Consider the following 24,771-nt stretch of genomic DNA (forward strand, 5'->3'; position numbering starts at 1 on the left):
GTGTGTGTGTAAGTTTTTGCGTGTGTGTAAGTTTTTTGTGTGTGTGTGTAATTTTTTGTGTGTGTGTAAGTTTTTGTTTGTGTTTGTAATTTTTTTTTTGTGTTATTTTTTGTTTGTGTGTAATTTTGTGTGTTTGTTTGTAAGTTTTTGTGTGTTTGTAAGTTTTTGTGTGTTTGTTAGTTTTGTGTGTGTGTGTGTAAGTTTGTGTGTGTGTGTAAGTTTGTGTGTGTGTGTGTGTAAGTTTTTGCGTGATTGTAAATTTTTGTGTGTGTGTAAGTTTTTGTTTGTGTGTGTTTGTGTGTGTGTAAGTTTTTGTTTGTGTGTAAGCTTTGGTGTATGTGTAAGTTTTTTTTTTGTGTGTGTGTGTAAGTTTTTTTGTGTGTAAGTTTTTGTGTGTGTGTGTGTAAGTTTTTGTGTGTGTGTAAGTTTTTTGTGTGTGTGTGTAAGTTTGTGTGTGTGTGTAAGTTTGTGTGTGTGTGTGTAAGTTTTTTTGTGTGTAAGTTTTTGTGTGTGTGTAAGTTTGTGTTTTTGTTTGTAAGTTTTTGTTTGTGTGTAAGTTTTTGTGTGTTTGTTAGTTTTGTGTGTGTGTGTGTAACTTTGTGTGTGTGTGTAAGTTTGTGTGTGTGTGTGTGTAAGTTTTTGAGTGATTGTAAATTTTTGTGTTTGTGTAAGTTTTGTTTGTGTGTGTGTGTGTGTAAGTTTTTGTGTGGGTGTAAGCTTTTGTGTCTGTGTAAGTTTTTGTGTGTGTGTAAGTTTTGGTGTGTGTGTAAGTTTTTGTGTGTTTGTGTAAGTTTTTGTTTTTGTGTGTGTAATTTTTTTTTTTTTTAAGTTTTTTTTTTGTGTTTGTAATTTTTTTTGTGTGTGTAATTTTTTTTTTTGTGTGTAATTTTTTGTTTCTGTGTAAGTTTGTGTGTGTTTGTAAGTTTTTTTTTGTGTGTGTGTTTTATTTTTTGTGTGTGTTTTATTTTGTGTGTGTGTGTATGTGTAATTTTTTGTGTGTGTGTGTAAGTTATTGTGTGTGTGTAATTTTTTTTTTTGTGTGTGTGTGTAAGTTTGTTTGTTTGTGTAAGCTTTTTGTGTGTGTGTTTAAGTTTTTTTGTTTGTGTTTTTTTTTTTTTTTGTGTAATTTTTTTTTTGTGTGTGTAAGTTTTTTTGTTTGTGTGTTATTTTTTGTGTTTTTGTTAGTTTTTGTGTGGGTGTGTGTGAGTGTGTGTAAGTTTGTGTGTGTGTGTAAGTTTTTTTTTGTGTGTAAGTTTTTGTGTGTGTGTAAGTTTTTGTGTGAGTGTAAGTTTTGTGTGTCTGTGTATTTTGTGTTTGTGTAAGTTTGTGTGTGTGTGTGTAATTTTTTTGTGTGTGTCAGTTTGTTTTTTGTGTGTAAGTTTTTGTGTGTGTGTGTGTGTGTAAGTTTGTGAGTGTGTATATGTTTGTGTGTGTTTGTGTGTGTGTGTGTGTGTAAGTTTTTGTGTGTTTGTAAGTTTTTTTGTGTGTGTATTTTTTTGTGTGTGTGTGTTTTAGTTTTTGTTTGTGTGTTTGTTTTTGTGTGTGTGTGTAATTTTTTGTGTGTTTGTAAGTTTTTGTGTGTGTGCGTTAGTTTTTTTGTGTGTGTAAGTTTGTGTTTGTGTCAGTTTTTTTTTTGTGTGTAAGTTTTTGTGTCCTTTTAAGTTTTTTTTTGTGTGTGTGTAAGTATTTGTGTGTGTGTAAGTTTGTTTGTTTGTTTGTAAGTGTTTGTGTGTGTGTGTGTGTTAGTTTTTGTGTGTGTGTGAGTTTTTGTGTGTGAATGTAAGTTTTTGTGTGTCTGTGCAAGTTTTTTTGTGTGTGTGTAAGTTTGTTTTTTTGTGTGTGTGTGTGTTTTTTTTTGTGTGTGTGTGTATGTTTTTGTGTGTGTGTGTGTTTTTGTGTGTGTGTAAGTTTTTTTGTGTGTGTGTGTTTAAGTTTTTGTGTGTGTGTAAGTTTTTGTGTGTGTGTAAGTGTTTTTGTGTGTTTAAGTTTTTTTGTTTGTCTTAGTTTTTGTGTGTGTGTATGTTTTTTGTGTGTGTAAGTTTTTTTGTGTGTGTAAGTTTTTGTGTGTGTGTAATTTTTTTTTGTGTTTTATTTTTTTTTTGTTTTTATTTTTTTTTTGGTTTTTGTTATTTTTTTTGTGTGTGTTTTTGTGTGTGTGTGTAAGTTTTTGTTTGTGTAAGTGTTTGTGCGTGTGTGTTAGTTTTTGTGTGTGTGTACGTTTTCTTTTGTGTGTGTAAGCTTTTGTGTGTGTGAGTATTTTTTTGTGTGTGTGTGTAAGTTTTTGTGTGTGTGTAATTTTCTGTGTGTGTGTAAGTTTTTGTGTGTGTGTAAGTTTTTCTGTGTGTGTAAGTTTTTTATGTGCGTGTGTGTAAGATTTTGTGTGTGTGTAAGTTTACTTGTGTGTGTGTAAGTTTTTGTGTGTTTGTAAGTGTTTGTGTGTGTGTAAGTTATTTTGTGTGTGTGTGTAAGTTTTTGTGTGTGTGTGTGTAAGTTCTTATGTGTGTGTAATTTTTTGTGTGCGTGTGTAAGTTTTTGTGTGTGTGTAAGTTTTTGTGTGTGTGTAAGTTTTGTGTGTGTGTTTGTAATTTTTTGTATGTGTGTATGTGTTTGTGCGTGTGTGTAAGTTTTTGTGTGTATGTAAGTTTTTGTATGTGTGTAAGTTTTTGTGTGTGTGTGTGTAAGTTTTTGTGTGTGTGTGTAAGTTTTTGTGTGTGTGTAAGTTTTTTTTTGTTTTTTAGTTTTGTGTGTTTGTGTGTTATTTTTTTTGTGTGTGTGTAAGTTTTTGTGTGTGTGTGTAAGTTTTTGTGTGTGTGTAAGTTTTTATGTGTGTGTAAGTTTTTGTGTGTGTAAGTTTTTGTGTTTGTGTAAGTTTTTGTGTGTGTGTAAGTTTTTGTGTGTGTGTAAGTTTTTGTGTGTGTAAGTTTTTGTGTGTGTGTGTGAGTTTTTGTGTGTGTGTAAGTTTTTGTGTGTGTGTAAGTTTTTGTGTGAGTGTAAGTTTTGTGTGTCTGTGTATTTTGTGTTTATATAAGTTTGTGTGTGTGTGTGTGTAATTTTTTTGTGTGTGTCAGTTTGTTTTTTGTGTGTAAGTTTTTGTGTGTGTGTGTGTGTGTAAGTTTGTGCGTGTGTATATGTTTGTGTGTGTGTGTGTGTGTGTGTGTAAGTTTTTTTTTGTGTGTAAGTTTTTGTTATTGTGTTAGTTTTTGTGTGTGTGCAAGGTTTTGTGTGTGTAGGTTTTTGTTTGTGTGTGTATGTTTTTGTGTGTGTGTAAGTTTGTGTGTGTGTGTGTGTGTGTGTGTAAATTTGTGTGTGTTTGTAATTTTTTGTGTGTGTGTTAGTTTTTGTGTTTGTGTTTGTTTTTGTGTTTTTGTAATTGTTTTTGTTTGTGTTTTAGTTTTTGTTTGTGTGTGTAATTGTTTGTGTTTTTTTTTAAGTTTTTGTGTGTGTGTGCAAGTTTTTGTATGTTTGTCAGTTTTTACGTGTGTTTAAGTTTATGTGTGTGTGTAAATTTTTGTGTGTGTGCGTAAGCTTTTTTTTGTGTGTAAGTTTGTGTTTGTGTCAGTATTTTTTTGTGTGTGTAAGTTTTTGTGTCCTTTTAAGTTTTTTTTTTTGTGTGTGTAAGTTTTTTTGTGTGTGTTTGTTTTATTGTTTGTGTGTATTTTTTTGTGTGTGTGTGTGTGTTATTTTGTTTTTTTGTTTAAGTTTTTTTTGTGTGTGAATGTAAGTTTTTGTGTGTCTGTGCAAGTTTTTTTGTGTGTGTGTAAGTTTTTTTGTGTGTGTGTGTGTGTAAGTTTTTGTGTGTGTGTGTAATTTTTTGTTTGTGTGTAAGTTTTTGTGTGTGTGTAAGTTTTTGTGTGTGTGTGGGTGTAAGTTTTTGTGTGTGTGTAAGTTTTTGTGTGTGTGTATATTTTTGTGTGTGTGTAACTTTTTGTGTGTGTTTAAGTTTTTTGTGTGTGTAAGTTTTTTTGTGTGTGTAATTATTTGTATGTTTGTAAGTTTTTTTTGTGTGTAAGTTTTTTTGAGTGTGTTATTTTTTGTGTTTGTGTTAGATTTTGTGTGTGTGTGTGTGTGTGTGTGTGTGTGTAATTTTGTGTGTGTGTAAGTTTTTGTGTGTGTGTGTTATTTTTTGTTTGTGTGTTTGTTTTCTTTTGTCTGTGTAAGCTTTTGTGTGTGTGTGTTTGTTTTTGTGTGTGTGTGTAAGTTTTTGTGTGTGTGTAAGTTTCTGTGTGTGTGTGTAAGTTTTTGTGTGTGTGTAAGTTTTTGTGTGTGTGTAAGTTTTTTTTTATGTGTGTGTGTGTAAGATTTTGTGTGTGTGTAAGTTTACTTGTGTGTGTGTAAGTTTTTGTGTGTTTGTAAGTTTTTGTGTGTGTGTAAGTTTTTTTTGTGTGTGTATGTAAGTTTTTGTGTGTGTGTGTGTAAGTTCTTATGTGTGTGTAATTTTTTGTGTGCGTGTGTAAGTTTTTGTGTGTGTGTAAGTTTTTGTGTGTGTGTAAGTTTTGTGTGTGTGTGTGTAAGTTTTTGTATTTGTGTATGTGTTTGTGCGTGTGTGTAAGTTTTTGTGTGTTTGTTAGTTTTTGTTTGTGTGTAAGTTTTTGTGTGTGTGTGTGTAAGTTTTTGTGTGTGTGTGTGTGTAAGTTTTTGTGTGTGTGTTAGTGTTTGTGTGTGTGTAAGTTTCTGTGTGTGTGTGTGTAAGTTTTTTTGTGTGTGTGTAAGTTTTGTGTGTGTGTGTGTAAGTTTTTGTGTGTGTGTAAGTTTTTATGTGTGTGTAATTTTTTGTGTGTGTAAGTTTTTGTGTGTGTGTAAGTTTTTGTGTGTGTTTTAGTTTTTTTGTGTTTGTAAGTTTTTTTTTGTGTGTGTAAGTTTGTTTGTGTTTTTAATTTCTTTTTTGTGTTTAAGTTTTTGTGTGTGTGTGTAAGTTTTTGTGTGTGTGTAAGTTTTTGTGTGTGTGTAAGTTTTGTGTGTATGTGTAAGTTTTTGTTTGTATGTGTAAGTTTTTGTGTGTGTGTAAGTTTTGTGTGTGTGTGTGTGTGTAAGTTGTTTTGTGTGTGTGTAAGTTTGTGTGTGTGTGTGTAAGTTTTTGTATGTGTGTGTGTAAGTTTTTCTGTGTGTGTGTGAGTGTGTGCAAGTTTTTGTGTGTTTTTAAGTGTGTGTTTGTGTTAGTTTTTTTATGGTTGTTTGTATGTGTGTGTGTGTGTGTAATTTTTTTAGCTTTTTTATGTTTTTGTGTGTGTGTGTTTTTTTTCGTGCGTGTGTAAGTTTTTGTGTGTTTTTGTAAGTTTTTGTGTTTTTTTTTATTTTTTGTGTGTGTGTGTAAGTTTTTTTGTGTGTGTAAGTTGTTTGTGTTTAAGTTTCTGTGTGTGTTTGTAAGTTTTTGTTTGTGTATGTAAGTTTTTGTGTTTGTGTGTAATTTTTTGTGTGTGTGTAAGTTTTTGTGTGCTTGAAAGTTTTTATGTGTGTGTAATTTTTTTTGTGTGTGTTTAAGTTTTTGTGTGTGTGTAAGTTTTTGTGTGTGTTAGTTTTTGTGTGTGTGTGTGAGTTTTTGTGTGTGTGTAAGTTTTTGTGTGTGTGTTATTTTTTGTGTGTGTTTAAGTTTTTGTGTGTGTGTAAGTTTTTGCGTGTGTAAGTTTTTGTGTGTGTGTGTGAGTTTTTGTGTGTGTGTAAGTTTTTTTGTATGTGTAAGTTTTTTTGTGTGTGTAAGTTTTTGTGTGTGTGTTATTTTTTTTGTGTTTGTTATTTTTTTTTTGTTTTTTATTTTTTTTGTTTGGTGTAAGTTTTTGTGTGTGTGTAAGTTTTTGTGTGTGTAAATTATTGTGCGTGTGTAAGTTTTTGGTGTGTGTGTGTAAGTTTTTGTGTGTGTGTAAGTTTTTTTTGTGTTTGTGTAAGTTTTTGTGTTTGTGTGTAAGTTTTTTTGTGTGTTTGTAATTTTTTGTATGTGTTTAAGTTTTTTTGTGTTTGTTAGTTTCTTTTTGTGTGTGTAAGTTTTTGTGTGTGTGTGTGTAATTTTTTGTGTGTAAGTTTTTGTGTGTGTTTAAGTTTTTTTTTTGTGTGTGTGTGTAAGTTTTTGTGTGTGTGCCCATTTTGAAGTTGGAAAATATTAAATGTGAATTTCTTATGTTTTAAGTATGTTTCATGACATTCTAAGAGATGTAAAAAAAAAATTTGAAAAAAAAGTTATAAAAAGTTAAAAAAAACAGTTAAAAAAAAATTGGTCACTACAAATATTATTTTTCTAATAGTAAAAGTTGCGACACATATATCTATATCATTCCCATTTTGAAATTGGAAAATATTAAATATGTTTTTTTGTGTTTTAAGTGTGTCATGACATTCTAAGATGTAAAAGAAAGTTAAAAAAAAAAATTGGTCACTATAAACATTATTTTTCTAATAGTAAAAGTTGCGACACACATCTATATCATTCCCATTTTGAAGTTGGAAAATATTAAATATGATTATTTTGTGTTTTGAGTGTGTTTCATGGCATTCTAAGAGATGTAAAAAAAGTTAAAAAAAAAGTTTGGGGGTAGGGGGAGGGGTTGGAGGGAGGGGGAGGGATAGGGTTGAGTGATAGGGGTAGGAATTGGGGCCCAAGTGTCAGAAGAAATTGTTTGTCTAGTATGTATCTCAAATCATCGTGATATGCATATTCTCATGATAATGCCATAAAAATGTCCCGAAACAGGTCACTTTTAACACCTATCAAAAATACAACTGATAAATCGAATGTGCTTGAGCTTGTTCCAGTTCAATGGAATGAACCTGTTACGATATTGTGACGCTTAACATCAGTTGGGCAATGTCCTAGAAACAATTCATTGGATGTATTTCTAAAATCATAATATGTTCAATGGCTTGTTGGTTCAGTCTTTTAAAGTGTTGTTCTTTTACTTTAGGAAATCACGGGTCTCACGTTCGATTCCTACATCAAACCCAAATTTCATATAAATCAATGGGAAGATACTTAGAATGTAAAAAATCGTAAATTAATTAATAATACATGTAAAAAAAATTTATTAATGTGATTATGTAAATTAATGTAATTATTTAAATTAATTAATAATAAATTAATTGACGTAAATTAATTAAACAAATAAAATTACAAAAAGAATTTCACAATTTCAAACAAAGGAAACATCACGCACTTTGAACAGAGATCAACACGAATTTTCACGGTGGTTGAATTCCGGTCATTACACTGTCTGCTTGTATGACGGGAGTACTGTCCGCTACTTATCATTATAGCTATATGGAAGGACTGTCCGCTACTTATCATTATAGATATATGGAAGTACTGTCTGCTACTTATCATTATAGCTATATGGGGGGACTGTCCGCTTGTAATCCTTATAGCTATATGGGGGGACTGTCAACTTGTAATCGTTATAGCTATTTGGGGGGACTGTCCGATTGTAATCGTTATAGCTATACTACTACAGTTGCAAACCACTTGGCCGGCTCACCAAGTTTTTTTCTGCTTGCGCAATTTCGAATAATGCACTTTCAAACCATTTCTCATTGATTGACGCAAACACACTGATACATAACTGCACAAACAAGTGGGAGGAGCCTTTTGTTCGCGGCGAGAATGAAGACCAGAAATGATCTGCGATAAACTTACTGGATACTTCTATAAACTGTCCTTTTTTCAAACCAATTAAATTCAAAGTTAAATCCAATTTGCGTCTTCACAGTTCAAAGGCTAATTCAGTACTTAATTTGATTAGGATGATTAGGGTATTGTTTGCACTTTGAATTTTTCCAAGGAATTCCACGGGTAGACAAGAGGATATGTACTTGAACATGTAGAGGTCCATATTAAATACATTGATTCTTTGACGGGTGTTCATGGTGCAAGGTCTAGTAGAACACTACCTTCGGGAGTGAATTCCCAGTGGGTTTCAAAGTCATTTAATGAGATTAGCGTGATACTCTCAGGTAAAGGATCGGCTAATGAACGCTCTAAACGCACACTCCCCTTTCGTACTATACTCATATCTTGAGTGCCAGACAAGTCTAGTACAATGATACCATGTGTTTTAGCAAACATTTCTTTGGTTATACCATTTTTAAATAGTTATGAATCATGGTTTAGGCTTTGCATTGTCAAATCATACAATGTCCTACAGGACTTATCAAAAGATAGATTTTAGAGTGGGATTCCATTAACTTTGCATACAAGAGATAAAAGTCCAAACATCTCAAATTTATGCAGGAAACCAGTCCACAATTCTATCCCACTCGCGCTTTTTACAAATGCCAATGCCAATTTTGATTGAATTTCCTCACTGATAAGGGATGAGTCGATGAAGGTGTGCAAGCCTGTGACGTTGATATGATGTTGATTGGTGATTTTATGAGGAACAAGTAGTTTAATATTATTTCCACTGGCTCTCAGTTTTTCCACTGCCAAAGCAACATAACTCATAACTTGCTGCATTCTTACGCGTAGTATTGCCGAGGTAAGGGAGAGAGTTAAATCCGGATTGGCAGAAAGTTCTTTTCGTAAATTGAAATTGGATGGAGGATATGTCAATGTTATATCCACTTTAAAATTTGGTGGTAGCCATTGGTGTATATTAATATTTCATTATATATTTTTCCAACTAGATATAATTCACTAGTTGCAGCATTTTAAGTGCATCTGTACTATCAGTTTCTATAATATATTCATATCCATTGGCGGTGCCTCTCAATTCCTTATAAGACATGGGAGTGATCAACATGAACTGCATATAGCTAGTGTAATTCAAGAGATTGTTGCTTGTGCTCACCAATGTGCCATTTATGCAGACACTGATTTAACAAAATAAATTCTGTAATATACAATTTTCATAGGATATTTCATCAGCACAAAAACTTACACACACACACACACACAAAAACTCGCGCACACACACACAAAAACTTAAAAACACACAAAAACTTACATAAAAACAAAAACTTACACAAACGCACAAAAACTTGCACACACAAAAAAACTTACACACACACACACACAAAAACTTACACACACAAAAAAAATGAAACACACACAAAAAATAACACACACACACAAAAACTTACACACACATAAAAACTTATACACACACAAAAACTTACACACACACAAAAAAACTTACACACACACAAAAACTTACCAACACACAAAAACTTACACACACACAAGTAAACTTACACACACACAAAATCTTACACACACACACACATAAAAAAAAAACTTACACACTCACAAAAACTTACACACACACAAAAACTTACACACACACAGAAACTTACACACACATAAAAACTTACACACACACAAAAACTTACACACACACACAAAAACATACGCACACACACAAAAACTTACACACACAAAAGAAAACTTACACACACACAAAAACTTACACACACACCCAAAAACTTACACAAACAAAAAACTTACACACAACAAACACAAAATCACACACACACAAAAACTTACACACACAAAAAAACGCACACACACATAAAAACTTACACAAAAAAAACTTACACAAACACACAAAAACTTACACACAAAAAAAAACTTACACAAACATAAAAACTAACAAACGTATAAAAACTTACACACACACACAAAAATTTACACACACAAAAAAACTTACACACACATACACACTAATACACACGAAAAAACTTACACACACACACAAAAACTTACACACACACAAAAACTAAAACACACACCAAAACTTAAACACACACACAAAAACTAACAAACACAAAAACTTACACACACAAACACACACACAAACATACACACACACAAAAAAACTTGCACACACACAAAGAAAATTATACACACACGCACAAACTCAAACCCACACAAAATATCAAAACCCCAAAAAAAAATAAAAACACAAAAAGAAAATTACACAGGCACAAAAACTTACACACACACACACACAAAAACTTAAAAGGACACAAAAACTTACACACACAAAAAAATACTGACACAAACACAAACTTACACACACAAAAAAGCTTACTCACACACACAAAAACTTACACACACACAAACACTTACACACACGCACAAACTTACACACACACAAAAACTTGCACACACACACACACACACAAAAACTTACACACACACACATAAACTTACACACACAAACAAAACTTACACACACAAACAAAAACTTACACACAGACAAAAACTTACACATACACAAAAAATGAAACACACATAAAAAATTACACACAGAAAAAAATTAAAACACACAAACAAAATTACAAACACAAAAAAACATAAACACACACAAAAAAACACACACAAAAAAAAAAACACACACACACAAAAACTAACACACACAAAAAAAACTTAAACACACACAAAAACTTAAACACACACACAAACACAAAAACATACACACACGAACAAACTTACACACACACACACACACAAAAACTGACACACACAAAACAAATTACACACACACACACAAAAACTTACACAAACACAAAATACACACACACACAAAACTTACACTCACACAAAAACTTACACACACACAAAAAATTACAAACACAAAAAAAAACTTACACACAAACACAAACTTACACACACACACAAAAAATTACACACACACACACACACACAAAAACTTACAAACACACAAAAAATTACACACAAACAAAAAATTGCAAAAAAAAAAAAAACTTACACACACAAAAACTTACACACACACACACAAAAAAAAACTTACACACACAAAAAAACTTACACACACACAAAAACTGACACACACACAAAAACATACACACAAAAAAAAAAACTAAAACATACACAAAAAAACATACACACAAAAACAACCAAAAAATCACAAAAACAACAACAAAACCACACAAACACAAACCTAAAAAAAAACACACACACACACACACACAAAAAAACTTACACAAACACATAAAATTACACACACACACACACAAACATACACACACACACAAAAACTAACACTAACACAAAAAAACACACACACACAAAAACTTACACAGACACAAAAGCTTACACCCACACAAAAACTTACACACACACACACACAAACAAAAACTTACACACACACAAAAATTTACACCCACGCAAAAACTTACACACACAGTTTTGTGTGTGTGTGTATTTTGTGTTTGTGTAAGTTTGTGTGTGTGTGTGTAATTTTTTCAAACACACACACACACACAAAAACTAACACACACACAAAAACACAAACACTAACAAAAACAAACAAAAAAAAACAACAAAAAACACAAATACTCAAAAAAACATTAAAACAAAAAAAAATAAACACACAAACAAACTTAAACACACACAAACAAAAACATACACACACACAAAAAAACTTAAACACACACAGAAACTTACACACACACAAAAACTTACACATACACAAAAGCTTACACCCACACAAAAACTTACACACACACACACACAAACAAAACTTACACACACACAAAAATTTACACCCACGCAAAAACTTACACACACACACACACAAACTTACACACACACAAACTTACACACACACACACACAAAAAACTTACACACACACAAAAACTTACACACACACAAAAACTTACAAACACACACAAAAACTTACACACACACAAAAACTTACACACAAAAAAAAACTTAATCTACTTTGTTTCAATTAATATATCAATAAATTAAGTAATAGCATCAGAGTCACGCCGTAAGAGCTTCACACAATAGTCCAACACTGGAGAATCAGTTTTCATTATATTGTCAATTGTTTCCTGAGAAAATATCTTCCGTTGAAGAGATAATGCGAGAAATTTGTAATCTAGAATCAAATGTTTTTCCAAAATCACAAGATTCAACTTAACTCTCTCTTTCTCAAATTTATTCGTTTTTCAATGAAAACACCCTCAATGCTGACTCTAGAGTATCCTCGATTCGTTCTACTTCAGAAATATTCGATAACCAAAAAATCTAACAAAAAGAACATTTTAAATTTCAAAACAATTTTATTGTGTCAGCATAATTACAACAATAATATATATTACACATAAACAATTACCGATATAACCTATTGTCCTCTGTATACTTCACTATTGCATTTAAAGTACTTTGAAGCCTATTCACATGTGCTATTTTAACTTTTGCAGTGAAGCATAATTAGTCCTCCAATTTAAATTTACTCAATGACAACACATATCTTGCATATGCTTCATCCCATCATAGGCACCAGGCTAGCGCTGCCTAAGTAAAGAACGATTTGGGCACAATATGTTTTTTTTCTTGGTTTTTTCTCCATACCTTGGCACTTAATATCGAAGGAGTCGTAGTAGAAACTTCGAAAAGGGCTCAGTCAATTGAAAATTGAAGTGGCTAGTGCCCTCTTTAATAGTCGAAAGTCATTGAAGGATAACTAGCATCCCACCCATAATTCCCCCAAACACATCCAATCAAAATTTTGTGACAGCAATTTTGTTCAGCATAGTTGATTTCCAGACAGAAAATATGTTTTTGAGGTGGATACTCCCCCACAACCCTCAGGGTAAGGGTTTTAAGTTATGCCCTGGGGGCATATAAGGTTCTTATAGTAGGTGTTGTCGTTGAAACTTCTAAACAGGTTAATTCGATTGGAAATACAAAGGGCTAGTACATTTTTTAATAGTCGAAAGTGATTGAAGGACAACTACACCCCCCCACGCCCATTATTCTGCCAAATACATCCAATCGAAATTTTTAGATAACCATTTTGTTAAAAGTAGTTCATTCTTAGATAAAAAATATGTTTTTGAGGAGGACACTCCCCCAAAACCCTCAGGGAAAGGGTTTTAAGTTATGCTCTGGGAGCAAAAAGGGTTTTTATAGAAGGTGTTGTCGTAGAAACTTCAAAACAGGGTTATTCAATTGGAAATACAAAGGGCTAGTGCCCTTTTTAATAGTCAAAATTGATTGGAGGGCAACTAGCCCCCGCTCCCACGCCCATCATTTCTCCAAACGCATCCAATCAAAATTTTCCGATAACCATTTTGTTCAGTATACTTGATTTCTATATAGAAAATATTTTTTTGAGGAGGACACTCCCACAAAACCCTCAGGGCAAGGGTTTTGAGTTATGCCCTTGGTGCATATAAGGTTTTTATAGAAGGCTTTGTCGTAGAAACTTCAAAACAGGCTCATTTGATTGAAATTTAAAGGATAGTGCCCTTTCTATAGTCAAAAATGATTAAAGAGAACTAGCCCCCCCCCCCCGCCCATCGGCCCCTCAGACACATCCAATCAAAATTTTGAGATAGCCATTTTGTTTAGTGTATTTGCTTTTCCGATAGAAATATGTTTTTGAGGAGGACGCTTCCTCTTTAATGGATGACAACCTGGAAAGAACGATGTGGTAACAATGTGTTGTTTTTTTGTTTTTCTCCATACCCAGGCACTTCGTATCGAAGGAGTTCTCGTAGAAACTTCAAAAATGGCTCATTCGATTGGAAATTGGAGTGGCTAGTGCCCTTTTTAATAGTCAATAGTGATTTGAGGTTAACTAGCCAGTCCACGCCCGTCAGCCCCAAAAACACATCCAATCAAAATTCTGAGATAGCCATTATGTTGAAATTTTGAGATAGCCATTTTCAGCGTAGTTGATTTCCTGATAGAAAATATCTTTTTGAGGAGGATACTCCCCCACAACCCTTAGGGCAAGGGTTTTAATTTAAACCCAGAGGGTATATAAGATCAGTGTTGACACTATAGAGTTTATTATTTTCTTTTCTTTAAAGCAGGGCACTTCCTATAGAAGGGGTCGTCGTAGAGACTTCAAAAGGGACTCATTCGATTAGAAAAGGAGAGTTCTAGTGCCCATTTTAATAGTCAAAAGTCATTGGAGGGCAACTAGGCCCCCTCGGTCGCGCCAATCATTCCCCCAAATACATCCGATCGAAATTTTGAGATAGCCATTTTGTTCAGCGTAGTTGATTTCCAGATTGAAAATTTATTTTTGCTGAGGACACTCCCCTACAACCCTCAGGGCAAGGGTTTTAAGTTTGCCCTGGGGTTATATAAGGTTTTTATAGAAGATGATGTCGTAAAAATTTCAAAAAAGTATCATTCGATAGGAAATGTAAAGGGCTAGTGTTCTTTTTAATAGTCGAAAGTGATTTGAGGGCAGGTAGCTCCCCCGCCACGCCCATCATTCCTCCAAACACATCAAACAGCCATTTTGTTCAGCTTAGTTGATTTCCAGAGTGTAAATATGTTTTTGAGGAGGGCACTCACCGCAACCCTCAGGGCGCAGGTTTTAAGCTATGCCCTGGGGGCATAAAAGGTTATTATTGAAGGTGTTGTCGTAGAAACTTCGGAAAGGGCTCATTCAATTGGAAATTGGAGTGGCTAGTGCCCTTTTTAATGGTCGAAAGTGATTGGAGGGCAACTAAACCCCCCCCCCCTTAAGCCCGTCATTCCCCAAAACACTTCCGATTAAAATTTTGAGATAGCCATTTTGTTGAGCTTAGTTTATTTACAGATAGAAAATATCTATTTCAGGAGTACACTCCCCCACAACTCTCAGGGCAAAGGTTTAAAGTTATGCCCTTGGGGCATATAAGACTTTTATAGAAGGCGTTGTCGTATAAACTTCAAAACAGACTCATTCGATTGGAAATTCAAAGGGCTAATGCCCTCTTTAAAGGTCGAAGGGGATTGGGGGGCAACTAGCCCCCCCCCCGCGATGCCCATCATTCCCTAAAACACATACAATCAAAATTTTGAGATAGACATTTTGTTCAGCGTTGTTGATTTCCAAATAGAAAATATATTTTTGAGGAGGACAATCCCACAAAACCCTCAGGGCATGGGTTTTAAGTTACGCCCTGGGGGCATATCAGGTTTTTATAGAAGGTTTTGTCGTAGAAACTTCGAAACAGGCTCTTTTGATTGGAAATTCAAAGGGCTAGTGCCCTTTTTAATAGTTGAAAGTGATTAAAAGGGAACTAGCCAAACTGAATAATAATGCGGAAAATATTGCAAAAATTATTAATAATAAGGGGAAATATTGCAAACTGAATAATAATTCTGATTTTATTCACGATCTAAATCGTGAATAAAAGCAGCATTATTATTCAGTTTGCAACTTTTTGAAATTATTGGACGAATTGTTCATATCAATCGTTCAGCTAATGCAGCCTTTATCGGACTGTTAATTTTTTTACAGTTATCATGTTCAAGAATACTTTAGAAGCCTAAGCAACTTCAACACCTCTCTATAATCGCAATGGGATGGCATATGCATAGCGACTAAAGACACCGACTGCCACTAGAATATATTTATAGGGTATACTATGACGTCTTTGAATTTCATCTAAAGTTAAAAGATCTGTTTGCGTTATATGCAGAGAGAAAAAGGCTTTGGTTTGTCGATATTGTTTGCCACAAAAGCCTACGATTACGATGCAGAGTGTAATTGGTTCATTTTTTAGATACCTTTTTGCATTTTTTTTAAGTGCTGCTGCTGTAGCGATGCTGCTGCCATGAATACGTCTTTTGTATTCAGGATCGAATTTGTTTTCTTAAATTCCGGTAGCGGTGAGAATTGTGTATCATTATCTAAACCACCTCCCCCACTTTTTTCAAAAATTGGGCTAGCATGTGGAGTAAAATCCCCAAGTTCACTTAATATAGTCTCTAGTTCGTTAAGACTGTGCGAGTCAATCCAAGCGGATTCATTTTCTTATTCAATTAAATTTGATTGGACTGGGGCTCTATTTATTAAATTTGAAGATGGAGGGTTCTCATTTAACTCGCGACTAAATTGTCTAAAGTTTGCTTGGTACTTGGGCTCAACCATGGTAAATCACTCTCTAGCAAATCATGTTCTGAGCTACCCTCATTACTTTGATCAACTGTGCTATTTTCCATATCTAAAGAATCATTATCAACACTTAAATTATTTTCTTAATAAATTATCTAACCATTCTGTGTCATTAATAATATTAGCACGTGTACCATCTGAATTATGACTACCATCATAACACCCCTGTAAAAATTTACCATACCCCTGACTGATAAGCGATAGTGTTTCAACAATGTCAGTAAATTGCTCTGGTGCTTCCATTAAAAGCGTTTTATCAATGTGATCATATAATTCGTGACTTGTTTCTTCAGGCGGGGGGAGGGTAGTGATGAATCTGTTCTAACTTATAAAGAAAAAGGACACTCAGTTTCAAAACGTGTAAATCACCCTATTTTTTAAGAACCTCAAAAGTTTGATCAATAGAAACCTACATTTTCAAGTCGTTTGAAACATAAACATTAAAATAAATAAAAAATAAAAAACACAAATTTTTTATATCAATAACCCTATCTGTGTGCGTAAGTCAACATTTGGTTATTTCACTGTTCCCTAACATAACCACTCTATATATCCTGAAAATTTCAATTTAATAGCCACCCCGTATGCATTACTGATATAACATATTTACAATCTGAACGGGACATAGTAAGATCTAATTTTGTTCAACATTCCCTGAAAATTTCATATTAATACTCTCTATCTCTTTTTGAAAAATCTGGGGTCTTACTTGATTCAAAAGGGATAGTCTAACTACTTCAGGTCATCTCGTGAAAATAGCTCATTTCAATATGAATAAACCACCCTATTTTTAAAAAGTCAACAATTGGATCAATAGCAACCTGTATTTTCAAATCATTTAAAACATAAGCCTTAAAAAATACACTTATTGTGTCAATAACACTATCTTTGTGCGTATAGTGAAATTTGGTTAATTCACTGTCTCCCACTCTAACCACTTTATATATCCTGAAAGTTTCGATTTAACAGCCACTCCATATGTATTAGTGATATAACATATTTACAATCTAAACAGGACATATTAGGCACTGATTTTGTTCAATATTCCCTGGCAATTTCATATTAACATTCATTATCTCTTTTGAAAAATTTTTTGGTCTAACTTGGTTTGAATGGTAGAGTGCAACCCCTTCACTCCATCCCCTTAAAATAGCTCAATATATATAAACCACCCATATTTTTGACCCAAGAATTGCATCTGCTAATGAGATTCTGTTATTTCAAAGATTTTCTGGAACATACAAAAAGGGGACCGTTAAGTCTCGTATTTCTTATCGAATGACCCAAAATGCATGCAAGCTGTAATTAGAAGTTGACAACAAATATTACACAAATTAGAACATGATTTATGCTGGAATTATTTTGAAGCCTTTTATAACACAACTTGACATCCACATGTGAAAGTAGAAATGATAAAAGGTAAAATCCCTACCCTTCAAATTGACTTGGGAGAAAAATCATTTCGCCACACCTGTAGCCGTTTCTCCTTCTTGCATATGGGGCTTCGCCTTCTCTTCTTGTGCAAATATCGTCCCATGTCTGATGAATTTAATTACAGAGGGACGTGAGCCATCCATGTCCTCAATTCGAGCCCTTTTGATGAGTGGACAGACATTGAAATTATCCTTAAAAATAAATTAGATTAGTTTCATTTATGTAGAGAACAATGCATACAAAGTGTATAGAAAAAGCAAACTAACTCCATATATTACACACCCTTTTTTTCTTTTTTTCAGGGGGTGGGTGTTCCTAGTTTAGGTTTTTCATTTTATATATGCAATGCCTTACCTCCCCCCCCCCTAATGTATAAATATATAGAGCAAATTTGTTTATTAACTATTATATTTTCATCATATTCTATTTACTAGTCGAACTTGACTTGTTTCGTGTGTTAAATGCATAGTTTCATGTTTCCTTCAGAAAATCCTATACATCAGAATGACACATAAAAGATCATAATATAGCATAAAATCTTGTAAATATCATATAAATTTTGCTGCTATAACCAGGGTTAATGAAAAAATATAGAAGGCTAAGACCCAGAATTTTAGGGGGGAGGGGCTAATCATCAAATTTAGATAGCTAAGTAGGTTACAGAACAATAACATAACTTTCAAAATGTTATAAGCTCTAGTGCCAGGGGATATTTACATATAAAGGCTTGATAACACAGTTCCAGCATATAGGCTTAACGTTAGATAGAAAAAGCTTGTTGACATGCGCAGCTTATAAGCCTACAATTTTTACCAAATGACAGTTTCAAAAGCTAACCTAATAGAAAAATAAATTAAAGTGTTCGGAGGAAAATGCTAGCATGCCAAATATCTTAGAAACTATGCTTCTAAGAACCAGGGCTAATGAAAAACAGAGAAGGATAAAACCCATAATTATGGGAGGGGGGTAAACTGTTAAATTTGTGTAGCTAGGTAAGCTACAGACCCTTGACACAATTTTCGAAATGTTATAAGCTCTAGAAACAGGGGTAATTAGTTATAAGGGCTTTATAACTTGGTTCCAACATATAGGCTTAAATTAAGACAGAAAAAGCTCATTACCACAGCTTATAGCCCAAAAATTTATCTCAAATGACAGTTTCAAAAGCTACCCTATTAGAAATATAAATTAATGCATTCAGAAAAAAGATAGCACAGTTATAATTAATATTTGCTTCATGCAGTCCATCCCCCTCCTAATGTGTAAACATATATCCAGTATTGGAATAAATTGGGGCAGGGGCTAAAATTTATTTCCAACAAATTAAATTATTATATTCGGAAAGAGCATAAAAAAGACATTGAGCGCTTTATCCACTTAAGTCATTAATATGTTTTGGTAAAAATTTACATGTAAATATCTCAATTAACTATTTATAAACAGAACTTTCGTTATAAATTTGTGTTAAACTACCTATAGTTCATCCATTCTAACAGCTAGTTATGCCTCGATGCTTTCAAGTGTACAGTTATCTCAATCTCTAAGCATGATCAATATATAAGTCACCCACATGCCATAGCAAATAAACGGTATTTCAATTTTGACATAGAAATTACGTGAAATTCAAAGCTAACACCCATAGAAAGTCTGATCTGATGTAATATGTCACATTTGTATTTCTGACTCTGTGATTGGCTTAGAAAGAGGATCTGGTCTTGTTTGCACATGGATTCTAATCTTCTGATTGGCTGTCATCTGTACTCATCAAATGTACATACAGTTGTATTCAAAGTAGGTCAGTTGTTCGTACCGGATGTAAATATGCATTTCTACTAGGGAGATGATCAATTGACCGAAAAGTAATATTTGTACATTGTTACTACTACTACCACTACCACCATTAGTGCTGCTTCCACTACTATTACTAAAACCACATACTAGATTTAAAATATTGAGGTGAAATTTGATTTATATCAAGAGACACTCTGGGCAGGCACATTGTCAAAAGAGCGGATCTCAAGAAATTGATTTGAGTGTTAGTTCGAACTTTTAAAGAATGCTTAAAGGAGTAGGTCAGTCTCGAAATAGATTACAAATTTTAAGCATCTATGTGAAATAGTTGACCTGGATTGTCTGAAAGTATAATTAATTCAGTGAATGCGAAAGTGTCTAGTAGAGGATTAAAGTTACAAGTGACTTTTCGTTCTTTGGATAATAATAAATAGCAAAGGCAGACGTGATTATTGCCAGACATTGTTGGAAAGCGGGGGAATTTAATTGCCGCCCTTGCGAGAGTAAGCATAATAATTGCAATGATGCATTTATTACGTTAATATTTATGTAGGGGATAATGCTGGCAAAATTCCATTGTAGAATAGATGCTGTCATGGAGATAATTTCGTAGCTGATTGATGCAGGAGTAAAAGAGCAGATTTCTTGAGGACCCTAGCCGATCTTGGATGAATGGTGTTTGCTGTGCATTTTAACAGCTGATGTACATCACTTTAGAATCGTTTGGATAAAAAAAAGGTTCCGATTGAGGTAGGCGCCAGATTTTTTTTTATTATTAGCCAAGAATGGGGAATAAGAAGAAATGGGGAATAAAGGAAATAATGACAACAAGAAGCTGAAACAGGATGATCAAGATGTATCCCAATCCCAAGAAGCTGGAGAAATTAACAAATCTACTCCAGTAAAGACAGGCCAGAAAAGGCCTTGTGATGAAAGTTAGGGAATGGACTCAACTTTGATGTTAGTCTTGTGCGAAAATACGAAAAGACAAATGCTGATAACATTTTCATGAGTTTAGAAATGTTATGAACATTACAAAAAGATGTTTCAGATATTAAGAGCTCACTAAAAACCGTAGAATCTGATATGGAGATAATAAGAAAATCAATTGATCACCTTGGTTCGCGGTGTGTGGTTATTGAAGCTAATGCAAGCAAAACTAATGATGAAGTGGGTAAACTGACTGATAAGACGAATCCGCAAGAGATAATAATAAATGAACCTTGTACTCAAGTTGCCCTGTTGAAAAACCAGTCGATGTTGGCCCAAAAAACGGACAATAAGAATAACATTCGGTTTTGGAATGTTAAGACTGGACCGAGTGCAGATGCTGAAAGCACACTCAAACGTGTTCTAGTTGATGGGCTTGGGATTCCTACTTCGGATATTCCATCTTTTTCAGTTGTTCAAGCTACGGATAATTTCTTGAAGATTAAAACTGCGGAATATCAAGACCGATTTGCTATTATGAGTAATGCGAAGAAACTGAAGGAAAAAGCTTAGGTTTTAGCAAACCTGTTTTCGTGAGTGATGACGTAAGCAAGGATGTTAGATTGATTGGGAGGGAACTGCTTGAGAAAAGAAAGATTTTGCAAGGAAGGGGAATCCAATGTTGGGTGCCTCCGGTGGTTTTTCCGGTATTGTGTATTCGCGGAAACGGGGAAGTTAAAAAATGGGATGGTATGAAGCTATGAAATCAGCGTGTTGATTTTTTTTTCTCTCTTTATATCTTTTTTTTGTATGTTTATTTATGTAAGAAGAATTTTTTTTTGGATGAGTTACGTATGGTAAAAAGAGAGATGTTTTGTTAAGTAATGTTTAATTTTTTTTTCTTGTATATGATAGACTTATGTATATTTGTCTAGTAGTCCTTAGTTATATGAATTTAGAATGATTTGGATGTGGCCTTATATAAGGCTATTGCCGTTTATTAGTTTTTGTTTCATTTTATTTAATTTTTTTCTCTGTTTGTTTCTGGTATTTGTGTTTTTGGTGCCTGGCTATGGCCCCATTATTTCCTCGGACCTTGATGGTAGAATGAAAATTTGGGGTAACTTAAATGGTTTAATTTCTCTCGCTTCAATCTTTTGTCCGTCTTTGATGTTTGATAACGGTTGAGATAAATTTGAATAGATTGGGGGAACTTGAGAGTCGTCGTGTTGATTTTTCGCAGATGAGTGAGGGTATCATGAATGAAGACCAGGTCGAGGGTAGAATGAATGTCGAGTGTGCTGATTCTAAAGATGTTTGCCTGAATGAATTGAATGAATTGAATATTATGCAGGAGGTGAAAATGTATGGTATGAATTGTCATGGTATTAATAGTGTGTTTAACTATATTAATGAAGTTTCATCTAGGCTGGAACCTGATGTAATGGCTTCGACAGAAAGTTGGCAGAAAGATCATAACTCTTCATTATTGGATATACCAGGTTTTAGTTTGTTTCTTTGGAATCGAGTGAAAAGACAGCCTGGTGGCCTTGCAATTTATGTGAAAAATAGATATAATGTTAAGCCAAGGCCAGATATTGCTGTATATTGAGAAATAATTTTTGAATCAATGTTGTTAGAGGTATCATTTTCTGGGCGGAAACTAATTCTTGTTGTTGTTTATAGGCCCCCCCTCAGGAAATGTGGATGAGTTTTTGGACCTGATGGGTAATACGGCAGATAAAATACCAGATTCGCGAGTGCCTTGCCTTATAAGTGGTGATTTTAATATTGGTTTCGAATAATGTGCAAGATGTGAATTCAAAGGCAAGAAGTTTTTTGAATCTTATGTATAGCTACGGTCTTTCCCCTTCTGTTAATACTCCAACTAAAATATCTGGAGCTTCTGCAATGGTGATTGATAATCTGTTTTTTAAATGTTAGTTGCGACTTGTCGCGAGTGCTAGTGACCGACGTTTCCGATCACTGTGCTATTGTGATCCGTGCAGCTATTAGTTGTTTGCGTCAAGGAGATGGTACAACTGGAGTTATACAGCCTATAATTGATAAGAAACCTATATATAAATATTGGATTAAACTTTTGAATGAGTTATTTGAATGCCTTGATGGTACTGATTATGTTAATGATAAATTTGGTAAATGGTATGAAAAACTGATTCAGATGTTATAAGTAAGTTTAGAGTTCAAACAAAAGCGTCCATGCTATGATGTTGCAAGGAAACCATGGATATCGAAAGCGCCACTTAAATCGATGGATAAAAGACAAGAGCTCTACGAAGAGTCTAATACAACTGGATCTCAATGAGATAAAGATATTTATAAAAGTTATAATAGAAATCTTAACACTCTTTTAAGACAGGCCAAAAAGCTCTACTTTGAAAATAAATATAAAGAAGTAAAGGGCAAACCTTCAAAAACTTAGAGAATCATCAAGTTGGTAGTGAGCCCTCGTGCTACCCCAACTATCCCTGACATTCCAGATGCTCACTCGCATAATCAAGTTGCCAATGAAATGTGTACAGATTTTACAGATATTGGTAGGAGTGTATCTGATAGTGTTTCGCAGTCACCCAGTGGTGGCTTGAGGGAGCCGAAGTCTGTATTTTTAAGATCAGTAACTCCAGCAGAGCTTGAGACGACAGTGAAGTTAATGAAGAATTTGGCAGCTGGGTCGGATTTTTTCAGTGTTAGAATTCTTTGTTCAGTGTTCTCTACTATTTCAAATCCTCTGTTGTATTTGATTAATTCATGTTTTAAGAGTGGAGTTTACTCGGATTGTTTGATAAGTGTTCATGTGGTACCCCTGTTTAAGAGTGGTGATTAGAATGATATGAATAATTATAGACCGATATCAATGCTCCGAATAATATCGCATCTCTCTGAAAAACTGATTTATGTAAGAATGGTGGATTTTTTAAATAAAAATTCTCATTTTCGTCCTTCTGAGTTCGGACTTGGTCATGGGATGTCAACAGAGCAAGCTTAACTTATTTTTAACAACATTTATCAATGATTTATTGGATTCTGGGTTGAAAGTTGCGTCTATATTTATGGATATTATGAAAGGATTCGACTCTGTTGACAATAGTATATTATTATCAAAATTAGAGCATGCCAGTATTCGTCGTAATTTTCATAGTTTGATTTTGTCTTTTGAGTGGAAGGAAACAGTGTGTTGGGGTTGCGAGTGTTCATTCTGATTTTATGAATGTGAGATTTGGAGTACCACAGGGTTCTGTGCTTGGCCCCTTGTTGTTTTTAATCTATATTAATGATTTGAATGACTGTCTTAAAAGGATATTTAGTCATGTGAGACCTGCAGCTAGACGGTCAAAGATGATATTGTATAGTTTCGCTGATGACACACAGTGTTCAGTGGCAGATATGGCTGAGGCAGATTTATTTCTACTATTAAATAAAAGAATGAGTTGTATTGAAAGACGGATGCGTGTAAATAAATTATGTTTGAATCATAGTAAAAGTGAATTTATTCTATATGGAAGAAGTGCTAATTTTTGTCCTTTGATCCATTGTATTCAACTAGAAAGTGGATATGTCATGAGACATAGATATGTGCAATATGTTGGTGTCCAAGTTGACAAGAGTCTTACGTTCAAGCCTCATATTGAATCACTCTGTAGAAAAATCGCCAGGAATGTTGGAATGCTGTGGAAACTGAAACATTTTTTCCTTCGTAAAATTTTAAGAATGCTGTATTTCTCGACAGTTCATTCGTATTTGTTCTATTGCGTAAGTGTATGATCAGCAAAATTTAATACTTATCTACTGCCACTGAGAATTCTATAAAATAAAGCTGTTTGTGTTTTATCTGGAATGTGAGGTTCTGACTCTGCCCCTGTTTGGCTTAGTTAAGATTTACACGGCATTATTCATGTTTAAAAGTTTTAATAACCTGCTACCTGCATGTTTGTCGATTGAATTCACTGAAGCTGAACATAGATATAAGACAAGAAATACCCATTCAATACAAAACCCGCTCCCTGTAACAACAAGGTCAACATTTTCTATCCGTATTTCTGGCCCGGCTGTCTGAATCAAACATCCCGATGAGGTAAAAATAAGACAGATCTGGATGAATTTTGAAATTTCCTCAGAATAAGCTGTTTTTCTCAATATGTAAGATTTTAGTGGTTGTGTGTAGAGAATGATTGGTTGAATGTTGTTGGTGAGGTGATTGTTTGGGTTTTGAATGGATGAGTGTGTTCCTTCTCCTTTTGTGAATGTTGTGAGTTGTGTTCGGTTGTTTGCATGGATGATTTTCAAGTTCCCACTGTTTGATTTATTATTGTTGGAGGGGTGGGAAATGGAGGCGAGAGAAAATGTTTATTTGCTTTTGGATTGGGTTATATTAAGTTCCAACGAAATAAAAGGAACTATTAGATTTTTTTTCTTTTTTTAAGTCTTAATTTTTTCTTTTTGGGTTTTTGTCTGACATCAAGGAGGCACACTTGTGCCTCTATAAAGAGGCGACCCACCACAATGTTAAGCGATTTCCGGTCCTAGCGGTTGCAGAGAGACAGCAGTAATCGCATTTTGTAGCCCAAGCTCAAACTAAGAAACGTGCAAAATTTCACCCCCCTCCGACTTTATCTTCATGGGTAAAAGTGGGCCGGAAGTTTCGACCCTCCGACCGAAGCCCCCTTTAACGTTGTCCGATTGGGCTGAAATTTAGAGATTCAGCTTTTCTAGGGCGTGGGAGCTTATCCTCGAAATTTC

General features: G+C 33.9%; 1 protein-coding gene across 1 annotated transcript in view; it reads right to left on the bottom strand.

Moving 5' to 3' along the window:
- LOC148945523 (uncharacterized) overlaps positions 1–24,771 on the bottom strand; it is a 117,436-nt gene that overhangs the window by 52,342 nt on the left and 40,323 nt on the right. The window contains exon 2 of the mRNA XM_089099069.1: positions 17,291–17,483. The gene's annotated coding sequence lies outside the window, so the exon portion shown is untranslated. The remainder of the gene's footprint in view (positions 1–17,290; positions 17,484–24,771) is intronic.

The sequence above is a fragment of the Artemia sp. Qi Xiang Cuo genome, chromosome 13, assembly GCF_049724085.1.
Source record: "Artemia sp. Qi Xiang Cuo chromosome 13, ASM4972408v1, whole genome shotgun sequence".
In the NCBI taxonomy this organism is placed as follows: Eukaryota; Metazoa; Arthropoda; class Branchiopoda; order Anostraca; family Artemiidae; genus Artemia; species Artemia sp. Qi Xiang Cuo.